This window comes from Chrysemys picta, chromosome 5, assembly GCF_011386835.1.
Source record: "Chrysemys picta bellii isolate R12L10 chromosome 5, ASM1138683v2, whole genome shotgun sequence".
Classification (NCBI taxonomy): Eukaryota; Metazoa; Chordata; order Testudines; family Emydidae; genus Chrysemys; species Chrysemys picta.
In genome coordinates this window covers 24,247,987-24,267,277 of record NC_088795.1, presented here as the reverse complement: position 1 = coordinate 24,267,277, position 19,291 = coordinate 24,247,987, and the positions used below count along the sequence as shown (strand labels likewise).

Below are 19,291 nucleotides of genomic sequence, written 5' to 3'. Positions count from 1 at the left end.
AGTCAGGGCTGAGGCATGTTGGCACAGTGCTGTGCTGGATGTTTTCCCTACCACTACTTTTGCTGCACCTGGTTTGTGGATGAACAAAGGACCTTTCTCAGCCATTGCATAGACAAAAATAATTTTAAAATATATTCTTTTAAAAATTGTCACTAACAGCAATGTCTGGCATGGCAAAAAAAGGGGAACCCCCTGGATTTACTACCAATGGCTGTTAGCTTCTTCACAGGGAAAAACTAAGTTCAGTAAACCTCTATAGAGGACATAAACAGACATGTTTTTTTCCCAGCTATTTCTGAACTGGGCCATGTCCCTAAAGAATTTCAGTTTCCTGTTCAGTGGCGTCTCAGCAAAATGATTGCAATATACACAAAGATCATCTGGGAATTGCTTGAAACCACTTACCTTCCTGCATTCTGTTTTTGCAATACAATATAAATCTGCTGTAGCAAAGTGCAGCTGTGTTATCCAAACCCTCTCCTATTTAATCCTGGTAATTTAAAATGTGGCTTGTCATAACTATAAAGGGAAGGGTAACCGCTGTCCGGTGTACAGTACTATAAAATCCCTCCTGGCCAGAGACTCCAAAATCCTTTTCCCTGTAAAGGGTTAAGAAGCTCAGATAACCTGGCTGGCATCTGACCCAAAGGACCAATAAGGAGACAAGATACTTTCAAATCTTGGGGGGGGGAAGGCTTTTGTTTGTGCTCTTTGTTTGGGAGGTGTTCTCTTGGGACTGAGAGGGACCAGACATGAATCCAGGTTCTTCACACCTTTCTAAACAAGTCTCTCCTATTTCAAACTTGTAAGTAAATAGCCAGGCAAGGCGTGTTACTTTTCCTTTGTTTTCTCAACTTGTAAATGTACCTTTTACTAGAGTGTTTATCTTTGTTTGCTATACTTTGAACCTGAGGCTAGAGGGAGGTCCTCTGAGCTCTTTAAGTTTGATTACCCTGTAAAGTTATTTTCCATACTGATTTTACAGAGATGATTTTTACCTTTTTCTTTAATTAAAAGCCTTCTTTTTAAGAACCTGATTGATTTTTCCTTGTTTTTAGATCCAAGGGGGTTGGATCTGTATTCACCAGGAGTTGATGAAAGGAAGGAGGGGGGATGGTTAATTTCTCCTTGTTTTAAGATCCCAGGGGGGTTGGAATGTATTCACCAGGAGTTGGTGAAAGGAAGGAGGGGGAATGGTTCATTTCTCCCTGCTTTAAGATCCAAGGGGTTTGGATCTGTATTCACCAGGGAATTGGTGAAGAGTTTCTCAAGGCTTCCCAGGGAAGGGAATCCATTTGGGAATGGTGGCAGCGGACCAGATCTAAGCTGGTAGTTAAGCTTAGAAGTCTTCATGCAGGCCCCCACATTTGTACCCTAAAGTTCAAAGTGGAGAAGCAGCCTTGACATGGCTCCTGCTGGGATTGAGGCCAAATGGAAATTTGGATAACACCCCTTTTTGTGTATAACATTTGTATTTTGCTTTGGGTTCCTATATAAAGTAGATAGTGTTGCCCCTGCTTCCAACATTAATGTTCGATCTTTCCCCAGTGTTGTCCCTCTGCCATTCTACAGCCTTGCAGGTAAGCTGTGCACTGGAGGAGAAATCAGTGATGTGGAGTCCAGGTATATTCTAAGAGTAACTTCCTTTTTATCTATCCATACACCAGTCCTGGAACAGAGGCAGTCACAAACAGCATGCAGGTAATCCCCTTTTTCTGAAATTGCAGGCCACACATCACAGCCTGGTTCCCAGGAAGCACCTACACCTTCTCTCCCCGCCCCCCGCAAGAACTGCTTCCAAATATAGAGAATAAAGCAGAGAGCAAATGTTGCTATCTGCCCCAGTTTCTCTTAAAGGATAACTGTATAACAAACAAAAATACAGCAATTCTTCAAAGACTAAAAACTTGGCTCACATACTAAGAAAAATTGTTCATAATAGAATAGTATGTGTAACAATAATATCTGGTGTCTCGCACCACAACAATATTGTGGGAAATTACAGTACAACCTGCTTAGTGAACATGTTTATAGCAAAGTTCCACTGATAAGGCCAAATCCTGAGGTGTTTACTCCATTTCTACTCAAGCTAATTTCTAATGAAGTAAAAAAAAAAAAAAAATCTCAACAAAACCTGAGAAGGGACCTCAGGATTTTCAGAGAAGTGGAATAAGTGCCTTACTTTTTTCTTTGGTGTTTCAGTGATCTTTTGTTTGTAGGGCCTGGTCCAAAGCCTGTTGATGTCAGTAGGAGTCTTTCCATTGACTTCAACGGGCTTTGAAACTTGGCTCCACTATGAAAAAGTTCCACTGTGGTATTCCCAGTGGAATGAAATAATCTACCTACAAGGCAGGTGCAAATGCTGCATTACAGTTGGAGCTGGTCAATATTTTTTAACAATTGTTTTAAATAAAGCAATGACTTTTCCAAAACTACATTTTTTTTGTGTGTGAAAGATTATAAACATTGTCAACACTTTTTGGTTGTCATAACAATGTCATGGCTTTTTAATCTCCCTCCCCCCACTCAAAATTTGTATCAGGCTACAAACTGAAATGGCTTTTTAGTAAATGAAATATTTCAATAACCTTTTTGGTACCATTTTCAATAAATAAAAAGCAAGACCTGCATGAAGCACAACCCTAATGAGGAACCTAGCGAGGATAGAGCCAACCACTTCTGTTGTTTCCTTCTGAACTGCTTCTGTCTGCTCTCTCTTGATGTTCCTGAGCTACTGACATGGGGGGGAGGGCAAGGCAATCATTCATGCTGCTAAAAATAAGAATAATACCTAAGTCTTATATAACACATTGTATCTGCAGATCTCAAAGTACTTTACAGAGGAGGTCAGCATCATTATTCCTGTCTTTACAGATGGGGACTTGCCCAAGAGCTCGCTTTGTTGATTGTCCACCAGCACTGCAGGCTACACCTCTGCTAGACTCCAATACATTGTGACATGTACCTAGCACCCAGAATAGCACATCAGAACCCAATGCCCTACTGAGGAAATGGGGGGGGGGGTGAGCTGCCTCCCCATGTATTTGTTTTTATACATCCCAGCATTTTGCAGGCTTTTAGACTGCTGAGGAAGCAAGTGAAAATTAATGGAGCATCTAAAGGGGGAACAGAGTGAATGACATTAGAGCCATGAGGAAGATAAAGAGAGAGAGAACTTTGAGGACAAAATGCTGAGCATAACAAGGCAAACACTCACTGGAGAATGAAAGATGCAAAAGAGTCAGAAAAGAGTTGTCTCTTGACGGTTCTGGGAAGCTGCATTTCTTTTATTAAAATAAGATGTCAGTCAACTCCATGAGAGGACTGAAGTCCTGAAGATGAACGCTACAATACTTCAATCCTTAGCAGATTCTCTTAAAGAGGTACCTTGAGACTAATGAAATCCAATTAAAATAGAACTTAATTATACCACACCTGGAAATCCAGTTACTATTGGCCCAGTTCATAAGATCAAATTTCAGTTTCTAGCATTAAAAACAGAATCCAAAAGCTGGGATGAAGCATATGTATTATCGTAAGAGGATTGACTAAGAAGACTTCAATGAGAATTAAATGAATCATTGAAATAGATAAAATTAACATGAATGGTATATAGTTGATACAGCTCTACCGGTCCACAGATTCACCACATGGGAAAATGGGATTCACAGACAGTTTGGGATCTGCCTTGTCTCTGAGCCTGAGGAGAGCAGGTGTCTCATGGAGTTACTGGGTAAGGGTTGTGCTGAGCACAGAGCTCCTCAACACACTGTGATTGGAGGTGAACTACCAGTGGAGATCAGGGGCTGTTTCACACAATGTTACCAAACAAGGAGATGCCATGGGGCTTCTGGGTTACTGGGTCCCTAGCCCACGACAGGCAGAACTGCTTGTGTGAAGTGTAGTGCATACTCCCTAATGCAGGATGAAAAGTTTCTGGCTAACGCAGCTTTGTGAAAGTAGCCTGAATGCCTTATTTCTTCTCCTTTATCACAAGCCCTGGCTAGGGCACATCTCAGGTTTCGCTTTCCTCCTCTTGAAATAGGAAAGCTCTCGTAATGGGGTTTACAAAACCCTATACTCAGCCTAGGCAGCAGGAAGAGGAAATTCTTCACTGCTTACAGGCAATCAGGCTGACCACACCCTCACTCAGGTGGCAGAATTTGAAATCCTGGAGGCCTTTGCCCACAGCTGTGACCAACATAAAAAACAAGCCCAGGGGGAAAACAGAGAGGGAGGGGGTAGAAAGGTAACAATCCTGGCCCAGGCTGCTGCTAAGAAACTGATAAACTCCAGGTCTTGCACTCTTCTTTTAAGTGCTGATAGACTCAGTTTAGGATAAGAGTCTATGGACTGGTCTAATTGCAGGCAAATTGAAGGGGACTAGTTAGGAGAAAGCTGGGACCCCTAGAGAGATGGCACCAAGAGCAGTTGACACTTCTATCCATTCTTCTCCTAGTTCCTCATACAAACACATCCCAGCTCTGGGCACAATAGCTATTATTCCACCCCACTTCTACAAAACTGAGTATTTCCTCCAGCTGGAATGGCATAGTAAACTAGGACAAAAATTTAGGTAGGAGAGAAGTTTGAGCATCACAGATTGGGGGATGTGGCAGTAAAATTGCTTTGCAATGAGCCCCCAAATGGCTTGAATCTGCCCTACTAGAGATTGCATTTGTCAGCACTTCTGGCTAGACATAAAATCACATGAGTTAAGAAATGAGAGGCTGAAAACATCTTCAATACGAAAGTGTTACCATTGCTGATATGTAAGCAACAGCCTCAATGTTGTCTTGATTTTAGTGCATAAAAACACCTCCAGACCATAACAATCTCACTACTACAAGATTAAGAGAACTCTACACAAGGGACTCATTCTAATGTGATCACATTGTTTCCAGTTGGAGAGGATGAGCTCCAGATTTCATTGACAATTTAGAGATATCATTTGAAATACCAATAAAGCAAAAAGACTAAATGAAATATTCAGTTAATTGTTTTAGTACATTAGTTTCATAGACATTTTTGTGTGATTTACTGCATCCATTAAAATGCTAGTAAATGTTATCTACATTATATAAATTAGAGGTGAGAAGGGGAATTCACAAATTTTTGTTTGGTCTTGCGTTACTGTTGGCACAGATGTCTTTAGACTACGATTCATGAGCTATAGTCTCAGGGTGGGTTTACTCTTAGCCTGGAGGTACACTTATATTAAATGAGCACTTCGTAATGCATTCACGACAGGTGTGGGGAAAAAAAAAGAATGCCAATGGTTAAAATCAACTCTGGATTTCAGACCTACTGTTTTCTCAGCAGCCCTGGCACAAATTAAAGAGATCCTAAAATCTGGGGACAATAGGGTAGGCAAATCAGGAATATTTATTTCTTATGTTGAACACCCCTTAGAAACATTTAATATAACTAAAATAATGAATTTTTAAAAATTGCAATTTTTTTCTGATGCCCTTGTAGGTGATTGACCATGGGTTACATGAGGACATGTGAGGCTCTTCTGATATTTCAACTTGCTCATTAATCTGTATTCAGTTATTAAATTTCAGGGACACAGAAGAGGAAAGAGAATACTTTTTTCCAGTATCAGTGGGGTGCTAAAATTTGATTTAAGGTTTCTATTAAATCTTTAATTGAACATCTGCTTATATTAAATTATAATACTCTTTCCTAGGACATTGGGAATTTGTAACTTTAGGATATTGGGTAGATTCATTAATGTTTGTACATCACTTTGAAGATGAAATCCCTTAAATCATAAGCGCTAAATGTTATTAAAGTATTGTTAGTAGTGTTGAAACAGTGTTGGTCCCAGGATATTAGAAGCAGAAGGTGGTCACCTGACCTAGAGCTCTGTGTAAACTCATTTCTTTCATCAACAGGAATTGGACCAATAAAAGATATTACCTCAGCCACCCTGTCTCTTTAATTAACATATTGGTAATTCCAAAAGTTGAGCCTAGCAACCATATTCTTTGGAAAACTTCAGATCCAGATCTGGATTAGAACTCTGGGGCACAGTTCCTTCCACCACCACAGAAAATTTCAGTTTTTGGCAGAACATAAAAAACTAACATTTAAATCCCCCAGGGGAACTATAGCTCAGGTGCCTCGAGTGCCCATCTGTCTCTATCAATCAAACTACCTCTCACAGAATGCAGTGAGGTGATGCACCATGGGAGATGCAGTCCAGCTGGAGAACCTACCCCATCGAGAAGAATGGGTATATGAGGCAACTGAACTGCAACTCCCATGACGCATAGCATTTCCAAAGTGAAATATTTTGGTATGTGGGAGTTCAGTTTTTCAGTGCTGAATCCATTTTCCCTGGAAAGCAAACACTTTGTGTAAAAAACATATTTAATGGAAAGCCCAGTTTTACTTGAAAGAACAGTTCTAATGAACAATCTTCAACTAGCCCTCATTGCACCCTACTGGTAGTCTGAATATGTAAAGCCACAGCTTCCAGCCATTGGATCTTATTATGTCTTTGTTAAACTAAAGAGCCCTCTGCAATCAGAAATCTTCTCCTCATGCTGTTACTTATAGAGTGAGATAAAGTCACCTCTTAAATTTTTTCTTTGTTGTGGTTGTGGAGGTGAGAGATGGCCAAAGTGTCAACAAGGGCTCTAACCGCAGAGATGGGCTTCAGAGATTCTATAGAAGGAAAAATTGACAGGATACAGAGCAGAGAGTGAGATAAAGAAGTTCAATATGACCACTGAGGTTGTGAACTAGGATAACAGGAGATATTGAAAGCGATGTATTAGAGAGGGAAAGAGCAGGGTTTGGAAGGAAAGATAAGCAATTCAGTTTAAAAGAGAATGAATAACAATGCAAATTGCAACCAATTTGTCACTACAAAGAAGGAGGCCATTGTATTTAATTAAAACACACTGCTATTTCATGTAAGAACACTCACTCTGCATCTTGCCAACATGCTGCCTGCCTAATTGGAATATAAAAAGAGCTGGTAGTACTGAGATAAAACAGAAGCCAAAGCAACAGCTGTTTTTAAAAATTGCCTGTCCACCTCATGATTTTTTTATACGCCGTTATTAAGCAGCCCTATACTTTATGAAATAAGGAGATTAGATCATTCAACTTGGAATTCTACAACAGCAGGAGTTGAATCTAGAGGACAGATGGGGTTTCAGTGAAGACATTTGCCATTGCACATCAGGCTATGTTGGAACAAGAGATTGTTGCCAAATCCCTGAGGTCTTTTCTCTGTTTTCCCCCAGGCAAATTTCTACTGGGTTAACAGGAGTAGAAACAGTAAGGATGATAGGGACTTGGTCCACTGAATTTTGTGTCTAGCCCTATAAAAGCAAGAGAAAGGAGATGCTACATATTGCAGAGTCTCACTAAGTCCTTTTGTAGACAATGGGTCTGATCCAAAGACTTCTGAAAGCATAGGAATCTTACCACTAACTTTGATGGTTTTGGGATTGAACCCAGTAGGCCGTTTGGAAAGCATAACCAGGCAGTGCACAATTCTGATATGTGAATTTCAGCCATGCAATCTTCTCACGAGTGAAATTACCCATGAGAGCTGGACAAAGCACGTACAGTGAAGTGCCTTGCTCCCAGTTTATTTCTATTTTAAATTTTCCTAATTTGTATAAATCAGAGCCAGTGGCTGAGAGGTCAAGTGGGTCTGTGTAATCCAAGTCCTGTCATTATGTGAAGGAGTTTATGGAGAGATTTACATTGCTTTGAAATGCCAGAAGGTGCTTTTAGCACCATTATTTATATGGTCTAGTCTAGCTTCTCTTTTTAACATGCAAGGACATTGAGAAGGGGAGGCGAAAAATGAGAAAGCATAACACCACAAGTATGAGCAAGTTTATTTTCAAATGCAATTACAACACAAAGCTAACAAGTTGGAGTAAAGCAAATTAAATGGTTGAAGTACTAGTACTTTATCCACTGATTATGCACAAAAGGAAGCCTTGAAGGAAAGCTGTGTAAGTTATACAAAAAGGGTAAGAGTACTAGTTTAAATTCTATTTCTTTTTTCTTTCAACCCAAGGTTTGCAATTTGCCCAGCATTAGCATGGAAGAGAAATTGTATGGGTACAAAGGTCTGTAAAACAAAGCCGTTAGACACTGAGCCAACAGAAGTTGCATAATTCATAGAGTTAATGATTTTTGTGTCTGGGGAAGTCTGGCATCATGTACAACAGCTTCAAAAACCAACTGGACAAGTATCAACATTAATAGCTGCAATATCAGTGGCATCTGATAGAGGAGCGATGCATAATAGTTAGCGTACGTGCAAAAGTAATATGTATAGGAAGAGTGGGGTTTCATATTTATTGAATTTAATCTGCATATGTAGATTTAATTTTCCCCTCAAAGTATTAGCATATGTCTTACTTTTATTATTTTTCAACAAGCATGTGGACAAGAGTGATCCGGTGGATAAAATGTACTTAGATTTTCAGAAAGCCTTTGACAAGCTCCCTCACCAAAGGCTCTTAAGCAAAATAAGCTGTCATGGGATAAGAGGGACAGTCCTCTCATGGATTAGTAACTGGTTAAAAGATAGGAAACAAAGGGTAGGAATAAATGGTCAGGGTAAGGAATAAGGGTAGGAATAAATAGTGGTGTCCCCAAGGGATCTGTACTGGGACCAGTACTATTCAACATTCATAAATGATCTGGAAAAAGGGGTAAACAGTGAGGTGGCAAAATTTGCAGATGATACAAAATTACTCAAGATAGTGAAGTCCAAAGCAGACTGCAAAGAGTTACACAGAGATCTCACAAAACTGGGTAACTGGGCAACAAAATGGTAGATGAAATTCAATGTTGATAAATGCAAAGTAATGCACATTGGAAAACATAATCCCAACTATACATACAAGATGACAGGGTCTAAATTAGCTGTTACCACTCAAGAAAGAGATCTCAGAGTAAATGTGGATAGTTCTCTGAAAACATCCACTCAATGTGCAGCGGTAGTCAAAAAAGCTAACAGAATGTTGGGAATCATTAAGAAAGGGATAGATAATAAGACAGAAAATATCATATTGTCTCTACATATAAAGCCCTGGTATGCTCACATTTTGAATACTGCATGCAGATGTGGTCACCTCATCTCAAAAAAGATATATTGGAATTGGAAAAGGTTACAGAAAAGGGCAACAAAACAATAAGGGGTATGGAATAGCTTCCAAGTGAGGAGAGATGAATAAGAGTGGGACTTTTCAACTTGAAGAAGAGAGATGACTAAGGGAGGATATGATAGAGGTCTATAAAATCATGACTGGTGTGGAGAAAGTAAATAAGGAAGTGTTATTTACTCCTTCTCATAACACAAGAACTAAGGGTCACCAAATGAAATTAATAGGCAACAGGTTTAAAATAAACAAAAGGAAGTATTTCTTCATACACTGCACAGTCAACCTGTGGAACCCTTTGCCAGAGGATGTTGTGAAGGCCAACACTATAGCAGGGTTAGAAAAAGAACTAGATAAATTCATGAAGGATAGGTCCATCAATGGCTACTAGCCAAGATGGGCAGGGATGGTGTCCCTAACCTCTGTTTGCCAGAAGGTGGGAATGGGTGACAGGGGATGGATCACTTCATGATTACCTGTTCTGTTCATTCCCTCTAAAGCACCTGGCATTGGCCACTGTTGGAAGACAGGATACTGGGCTAGATGGACCATTGGTCTGACCCAGTACAGCCGTTCTTATGTTCCTTCATGTGATTCCCATGCATGAAGACTCCCGAATTGCTAGTTAGACATGTTTCAGGTTCCAGAGGACTAGATTTGATCCTGTATGGAGATCTGGTCAGCAGGTGGCAAAGGATGGGTGTCAAAGAGTCTCACTGATTCTGAAGGCATAGCTACTCCAGCCCTGATGTAACTTAGAGCAGTCTAGGGTCTTGTTCTAATTTGTGACAATCAGCTCTGACCCAATGGACCATATACCAGCTGAGACTTCGCACAGCAGAGCTGTGTTCCACCCCCCTCTACCTATCCTTCCACAAACATGCCTTGATCTTTCACCATCACACCCTCTACAGTCCAGTAGGGAAGTTGATTGCTAGATGAACTAGTTCCACCTGTTTTAAGTCATCCGAGAGCTCCCCACACTGGAGGAATTTTCAGCTGGCCAGCTGCAATCAGATTCCAGGTTCTTTGGTCCCACTCAGCTGACTCAAAGGAGCCAGATCATGAAAGAGAATCCATCCCAGCCAGTTCATTCTGCTTGGTATTGCTGAGCCAAATGTGTGGGGGGAAATGCACCTAGATCAATAAATGACCATCTACAGATATCAGCACATCTATGGGTAACACAGATATAGTGGTCAGACTTGAAAACGTTTCCCCATTTTCAGAGATTCCACCATTTTGTGAGCTATTCCCTTTATAGTACTCAAAACACGGAATGCTTCAAGAGACAATTGCCTTTCCCCAAATGGACTGAACTTTTAAGGTTTGCCTTCAGCACAAAAAACAGATAAGGAAAGCTGCCATTTCTGAAATTCAGAACAGAAAGGTATCTGCTTTTACACATTCTTTTTTAGTCAGCTGTTCCTCACCATAACAGCAAGTATTGTAATCTCTGCCATGTTTACCCCCTCAAGTTTGCAGCCTACATTAGAGCTGGAGAAAAGAAAGATGAAGCTCTTGAGGCTCCTTTATAACACTGAAAAAGCCAGTGAAAGAGAACAGTGTGGTCAGCTGTTTGCGTTGGGAAGTTAATATTCCATTTCTATTTTAAAATGTGGTGCTAATGGGGAAAAGACGACATTAATTTATTTATCAATATATTCTATATTTTCCAGGGCGTGCTTTTGTTTCATAGTTCAAGAACGGAGCACAATGTGTTTCAGGTACAAACTCTCTCAACACCAGGAGAGCACAGGAGAAGTGTGGGCTGCTGCACCGCCCGGGCAGAGAGTGCAGAACACACTCCCTCGTGTGCCTAGCCGGCTCTAGCCCCATTCCTGCTCACCTGCCTCAGAGAGCAAGCAGCAGCGTTAGCGTTATGTCATCTTTGCCCTGACTCTGTCGTGGCCTCATACCATCCCCTCCCATCCCACACACCCATCCAGTGCCAGACACAGTATTGGCCATAATCCTTTGTAGGCCAAAGCACTGACCCTGCAAAGGAAGCTGCAAACATGGACCTTTCCTCCTGCACTAATTCCCACCAAAATCAATTGAGCTCCTTATGGGAGTATAGATTCCATGCTTAGAGATCTCTTTTGCAGGATGAAGGCCCAACTCTGTAGTCTCTCCACACACCAAGTCCTAGTTAAGTCAAAAGAATTTCCACATCTGGAGTGCTACAGAACTGGGATCACAATGAAACCCTTGATTTCAGTGATGTAGATAATTATTAATCAGTCTCATAACCAATGCAACTGCAAGCAGATGGTAGATCTAACAACATCAGCCTGGACAGCTGACCTTAATCCTTCACCAAGCGATCACCCAGTGCAAACAGTGGCATCTCTGTGACAAACCCATATCTAGGCACCAGGAGAGTTGTCTCACCACAGAAGTTTTTGTAACCTTAACGCAGAAGGGAAGATTTGAAGTTGGGCAGTAATTATACAGACTGCCAATGGTCAGTTAAGCAGAGGCAGCACCCTCTCTAAGGGAGATGCTAATAGTCTCCATTAGCAATCTCTCTTATGCTGCTCTTACCTCAGAGCCATCCTGCTCCATCGGGCATTGTGAAGCCTGAGCTTCAAGAAAGAAACTCCACTGATTTGATTTGTGTCCCATTGAATGACACTACACAAAACCCATCAAGTGACACCCAGTGAGTGGCCATGTTCCATCTTTAAAACAACTCACTTTTCCTTTGTCATGCTCACAGTTTAAAGGGAGAATTGGCTTTCTTTTCTCAACCTTCGAATGCAGCAACATTTGATAATTTAGGGTGAGATTTTCAAAACCACCCATTGGAATTAGGCATCTCAGTCCCATAAATTCCAACCTCACTCCCTCACATGCTTTGGAAAACCACAGCTCAAATATGATCCACAGTGTATCTCTATAAAAGGAGCAGCCTTTTGGACACGAGTCACTTTAGAGACTAAACGCAAAGTGCGTTGGGGCATGAATAGTACACCACCTAGCACATGGGGAGCCCGCAGTTTTCATTGAGCCTTTGGGTGCTGCCGCCATGATCAAAATAATAGTGAAAACATGGTCTCTGTTATGAAGAGCACACAAGTTAAACCACCAACCCCACCACGTGTTGCGTTGATAAGCAAACAGTTTAATGTTGACTTAAAATGAAATATTTTCTTTTTTCCTAATGGAAAAAAAAAACAAAAAATTCTAGCACAAAATTCCCAACCAGCTCAATCTGTAGGTTATAGATGTGTGTGTGCACACTTGTACATGCATGCATACATGTGGGTACATACACACACACAAAATACCCCCTCTTCAGGAAATTACCTCAGGACATGAAGTCACTGGGACTCTACACATGCTTAAATTTTGGCACATGCTTAAGTACCTTCCTGAAGAGGGGCCAATATTAGTGAGTGACAGAAAGGAAATGAGTATAAAAATTAATTATAAGAACAATTAGGTTTGCTACAAAAAGCAAGCTCATTTGGAGAGCAAGATGTATTGATACTTAATTTATCTTTTGCATTCATCTTCATCTTAACTAATGATGCTTCAAATTGTAGATGTATAAACAGGAAGTGAGGAAGAAAAATAAAATGAACAAACATTTCCCCATGAGTCAGATATAAACAAAAAAAAATGATGATTAATTGCAGACCTTTCAGAGAATAAATTTGCAGTCTGGACAGAAATCACTCAAGCTCTGTTCCTGGTTAAAAATAGTGTAATAAATCAGGATAAACAGATCAAGGTGCAAAAGGATAAAATACATGCTTTGCTGTGTCAAAAATATAAATACCAGGCAGGACACAGACATGGCTGTCACAGCAAGGTGATGTATGGACTTCCTCTAGTTCATGTGATCGCTTGAAATTACAATACGTAGTACTGTATCTGAGTTTGCCTGCATGTTCCCATTATCGAAGATAGGATGACAGAAGCTACTAGGTCTCAATGTTTATGATTTTTTTTAAATTCAATTGCAGGGCACAGGGCCTGATGCAAAGCTCACTAAAGTCAATGGGAGTCTATTGACTTCGGTGGGCTTTGGACTTTATATTAAAATAGCATTTCTTCTGGAAAAATACTTTCTATGAAAGGATACATGTTAGCAGGAGCAACCACATCTATTATTCATAGAGAGAAGAAATTCTAGTGGGACCTGCTTGATCATCTGTTATTCGTATATTACTTGTCAGGAAGTCTAAGGCACAGATCAGTTGGTCTTAAAATCAAAGTGGTTGTTTCTTCTTATTTAAACCACAAACAAAACACCAGCAGCTGAACCTCTTTCAGACTTTAGTCACATTTCAGAAAGAGGTGGCCTCATGAGGAAATATTTTGTGTGAATCACAACAGGCACAGATAGGATACTGCTTCTTTGAAAATTTGAACAAAAAATGCTGAAGGTGAAAGAGCAATTGTATTGCAATGATGTTTTCAAGGATTTTTTAAAAAAACACCTCTGCATTAAAAGAAAAAATGTTAAGAGGCTAACATGATTCATTTTCCCGGCACTTAGCGTATGGGTTTTAATAAAGCCACCTCAGTTAAGAAGTCCTTGAGCCTTTATTTGATGTTCTTTAAAAAGTGAAAAGCAGGAATTGAAATTCCTGCCCAGCTATCTAGTATTTCTTTCATTCACTGTCTTCTCCAAAAGTATCTCACCACCCACATGGGCTACCCGGAAGGCTGACATCTCTCTACATCACTCCATGATTATTCCTATTAGTGCCTAGAGCCCAGATGAGATCATAGAAGATTAGGGTGGGAAGAGACCTCAGGAGGTCATCTAGTCCAACCTCCTGCTCAAAGCAGGACCAACCCCAACTAAATCATCCCAGCCAGGGCTTTGTCAAGCTGGGCCTTAAAAACATCTAAGGATGGAGATTCCATCACTTCCTTAGGTAACCCATTCCAGTGCTTCACCACCCTCCTAGGGAAAAAGTTTTTCCTAATATCCAATCTAGACCTCCCCCACTGCAACTTGAGTCCATTGCTCCTTGTTCTGTCATCTGCACCACTGAGAACAGCCTGGCTCCATCCTCTTTGGAACCCCCCTTCAGATAGTTGAAGCTGCTATCAAATCCCCCCTCACTCTTCTCTTTTGCAGACTAAATAAGCCCAGTTCTCTCAGCCTCTCCTCATAAGTCATGTGCTCCAGCCGCCTAATCATTTTCATTGCTCTCTACAGGACTCTCTCCAATTTGTCCGCATCCTTTTTGTAGTGGGGGGCCCAAAACTGGAGGCAATACTCCAGATGTGGCCTCACCAATGCTGAATAGAGGGGAATAATCACTTCCCTTGATCTGCTGGTAATGCTCCTACTAATGCAGCCCAATATGCCGTTAGCCTTCTTGGCAACAAGGACACACGTTTGACTCATATCCAGCTTTTCGTCCTCTGTAATCCCCAGGTCCTTTTCTGCAGAACTGCCGCTTAGCCAGTCGGTCCCCAGCCTGTAGCTGTGCATGGGATTCTTCCCGTCCTAAGTGCAGGACTCTGCACTTTGTCCTTGTTGAACCTCATCAGATTTTTTTTAGCCCAATCCTCCAATTTGTCTAAATCACACTGGACCCTATCCCTACCCTCCAGTGTATCTACCTTTCCCCCCAGCTTAGTGTCATCTGCGAACTTGCTGAAGATGCAATCCATCCCATCATCCAGGTCATTAATGAAGACGTTGCACAAAACTGGCCCCAGAACCGACCCCTGGGGCACTCCGCTTGATACCGGCTGCCAACTAGACATCGAGCTGTTGATCACTACCCATTAAGCCCGACGATCTAGCCAGCTTTCTATCCACCTTATAATCCAGTCATCCAATCCATACTTCTTTAACTTGCCGGCAAGCATACTGCAGGAGACTGTACCAAAAGCTTTGCTAAAGTCAAGATATATCAGGTCCACCACTTTCCCTATATCCACAGAGCCAATTATCTCTTCATAGAAGGCAATCAGGTTGGTCAGGCATGACTTGCCCTTGGTGAATCCATGTTGACAGTTCCTGATCATCTTCCTCTACTCCGAGTGCTTCAAAATGGATTCCTTGAGGATCTGTTACATGATTTTTCCGGGGACTGAGGTGAGGCTGACTGGTCTGTAGTTCCCTGGATTCTCCTCCTTCCCCTTTTTAAAGATGGGCACTATATTTGTCTTTTTCCAATCGTCCGGGCCCTCCCTGATCGCCATAACTTATCAAAGATAATGGCCAATGGTTCTGCAATCACATCAGCCAACTCCCTCAGCTCCCTTGGATGCATTAGATCCTGGCCCATGACTAGTGCATGTCCAGCTTTTCTAAATAGTCCTTAACCTGTTCTTTCATCACTGAGGGCAGCTCACCTCCTCCCCATACAGTGCTGCCCAGTGCAGCAGTCTGGGAGCTGACCTTGTCTGTGAAGATTGAGTAAAAAAAAAAGGCATTGAGTACTTCAGCTTTTTCCACATCATCTGTCACTAGGTTGCCTCCCTCATTCAGTAAGGGTCCCACACTTTCCCTGACCTTCTTCTTGTTGCTAGCATACCTGTAGAAACCCTTCTTGTTACTCTTCACATCCCTTGCTAGCTGCAACTCCAGTTGTGCTTTGGCCTTCCTGATTATACCCCTGCATGCTCGAGCAATATTTTTATACTCCTCCCAAGTCATCTGTCCAAGTTTCCACTTCTTGTAAGCTTCCTTTTTGTGTTTAAGGTCACCAAAGATTTCTCTGTTAAGTCAAGCTGGTCGCCTGCCATATTTGCTATTCTTTTTGCACATCAGGATGGTTTGTTCCTGTGCCCTCAATACGGCTTCTTTAAAATACAGCCAGCTCTCCTGGACTCCTTTCCCCCTCAAATTAGCCTCCCAGGGGATCCTGCCCATCAGTTCCCTGAGGGAGTCAAAGTCTGCTTTTCTGAAGTCCAGGTCTGTATTCTGCTGCTCTCCTTTCTTCCTTTTGTCATGATCCTGAACTCAACAATCTCAGGGTCACTGCTGCCCAGGTTGCCACCCACTTCTACTTCCCCTACCAATTCTTTCCTGTTTGTGAGCAGCAGGTCAAGAGGAGCAAGGGCCCTAGTTCCTCCAGCACTTGCACCAGGAAGTTGTTCCCAGCACGCTCCAAAAACTTCTTGGATTGTTTGTGCACTGCTGTATTGCTCTCCCAGCAGCTCTCAGGGTGATTGAAGTCCCCCATGAGAATCAGGGACTGTGATCTGGATACTTCTGTTAGTTGTGCGAAGAAAGCCTTGTCTTCCTCATCCTCCTTGTCTGGTGGTCTATAGCAGATGCCCACCATGACATCACCCTTGTTGCTCTCACCTCTAAACTTAACCTAATGACTCTCAACAGGCTTTTCTCCAGTTTCATATTGGTGCTCCGAGCAATCATACTGCTCCCTTACATACAGTGCAACTCCTCCACCTTTTCTCCCCTGCCTGTCCTTCCTGAACAGTTTATACCCATCCATGACAGTGCTCCACTCATCTGAGTTACCCCACCAAGTCTCTGTTATTCCAATCACATCATAGTTCCTTGGCTGTGCCAGGACTCCCAATTCTTCCTGCTTGTTTCCCAGGCTTCTTGCATTAATGTACAGGCACCTAAGATACCTAGCCGATTGCCCTATTTTCTCAGTCTGAATCAGGAGGCCTCCCCTGTTGCACTCACCTCCTTGTGTTTCCTCTCAGTATCACACTTCCTCACTTACCTCCAGGCTTAGGTCACCATCCCCCAGTGAACCTAGTTTAAAGCCCTCCTCCCTAGGTTAGCAAACCTATCTACGAAGATGCTCTTCCCTCTCTTCATTAGGTGGATTCCATCTCTTCCTAGCAATCCTTCTTCCTGGAAAAACATCCCATGATGATTAGGGTTCCGTTGTGCTTGCTTTACGAATACGTGGTAAAAGACCACCCCTATCCTAAAGAGCTTACAGTCTAAACAGACAAGCCAGAAAGGAAGTATTATGTTTCCCATTTTAGACACGTGAGCTGAAACATGGAGAGATTTGAACCCAGCTCTTCTAAACCCCAGGCCAGTGTTTTTAACACAAGAGCATCCTTACTCCCAATGTTAATTAGTTTCTCTGTACACATTCCTAGAGGTAGTGACATTGGGGGAGATTAAAATCAGTAGGTGAGAGAGTGGTGTTAGCCTGAGAGCTAGAAGGGTTAGAGGGACAGAACTATCCGCTCCCTCTAGAGGGGAAAAGCCAGTTCTGGCCAGCCTCATTTACATGAATTATATAGAATTTCATGTATTGTGCTTGGTTACTTTAGCTGGAATTTGTCTGTGCTCTGATGGTATAAGTAAGATTGCTACTGAAACTGTACTCATGAAGGGGCATAACAATTGTGGAATATAGGCCCTGGTATAAGTGGGTCACCCTCACTCTATGGGTATTGAACTGTGTAATTTTAATTTGGCCACCTTGTGCATATGCATTATGATACCATCTTTAATGACATGATCACATAATACTTTTTCCACAGGACCTCTGACTTGGATTACTCTCTTATTGGATTACCTCCCTTACTCTTCCAGTTTACCTTGTTGAACAAATGGAGTCCTTGTGGACTTGTTTTTTGTATCATTCTCCCAGAGACTTGAAAATTGTCCGTGCACATCTGACATTATTATCTACTGGAAATGGTTAATAGCTTTAAAAAAATTCCGTACGTTTTACTTACTCAATTCCAAACATTGAATTCCCTTTGGCTGTATTCACACAGGCTGTGTCTGCTTTCCCTGAATATCTTAGTGAGGGAGTACGTTGTCAGGTGTTGTCCATCATTTTTGTGTTCTATGATATACAGGCTTTTATACCACGTCCAGCATCATGGTGCTGAAATCCTAGTCTAGAATGTGTCTTTAGACTGAGCAAGGAGAGGTGCATAAAATGCACTGCTCCAGGATGTTGTTCCTCAGAAATACTTCCTGGCTTCCCTCTTGCTCCAGGGATGAGGGAAGTAGTAATTTACTGGTGGCCTATGCAGTAGTAAATTATGACATGCCCATCACTGGCTGCTCTAGGGAAGGAGTAAATGAGCACAGATCATTTCCCCCTACACTCTCAGACCCTACAGTCAGGTAGCCCATACAAAGAGATGAGGGGAAGGTGGGTCTCATTCCCCCCATGTAGGTGTGTTATCCAACTCCCAATCTAGCCCCCTGAGAGTCATGTGTACATATCAAAGGGCTGACTTTGACCCCAAAGAAGCAGTTTAACTTTAAAAACCAGCATCTGATGTGTTATATATCCCTGCATTCACATTCCAATGCAATCGGACAGCCCTCCCTCCAAACAGTGTATACAAACACAAATATAGATTTACCCCACTAGCTATGGAAACTGCTTTGCTATACTAGTACCTGTTCTAGCAAAGAAATGTTATTAGTCTTTACAACTAGAAAACATATCCCGCACAGGTAAAATAGTTACTAAAAGCAGCATTTAATTTTCCATTTAAAAGCATTACAAATCAATTCTCTGCCAGGTCTGTAATTCCCCTATAGCAAGATTGGCTTTGTCATTTCACCCGGGTCTTAGAAACCGAGTTAATCACAAAATATTAATGGACCTCTGAAGTTCTACTGCAACAGAAGAGAAATTAACCCTTAGCATTTACTTAACACACTAAGGCTGTGATTTTCAAAAGGGCCTAATAGGACTTGGGTACCTAAATCCCAGATGCTCCTTTGAAGATTTCAGCATACACGAGTGCAATGATGATATAGCCTACTCATTATTTTTGCTTTTCTGCATTTTTTTAAAAACATTAAGAGTCACTGATCAAAAAGTACAGAGCATGACTCTTAACACAGGCACTTCCCTTCTGTAGTAAGGGTAATTGAATATACAGCAACTCATTACATAATGGAAGCAGAATGCCCTGACCCTCTTAAATAAGGGGGTCTTCTTTTCTTTAGAATAGAAGGGGATATTCTATTCTTTAGACTAGAATACAGCATATTGAACAGTCTGGAATTTTTTGTAGTTGAATATAATATATGCAGCCTATGACTTGCATTTGATTCTTACTGCTGTTAAAGAAATACCGTGAAAGAAATTCTATCTTTCTTACAAAGGTATACCTTCTGAAGTCCTACCCATTCCTCATAGTCATATATTTTAATGGATCTGCTGCATATGTGAATATCTGTAACACTGTATGGT

The 19,291-nt window shown here is 41.5% G+C and overlaps 1 long non-coding RNA gene across 1 annotated transcript; it reads left to right on the top strand.

The window, feature by feature from the left end:
* The first annotated feature begins 724 nt into the window (after positions 1-724).
* LOC135984099 (uncharacterized) lies at positions 725-5,860 on the top strand. Its single transcript, XR_010602008.1, has 3 exons — positions 725-805; positions 1,549-1,701; positions 2,875-5,860. It is a non-coding gene; the product is annotated as an uncharacterized LOC135984099 (long non-coding RNA).
* Positions 5,861-19,291: the final 13,431 nt, after the last annotated feature.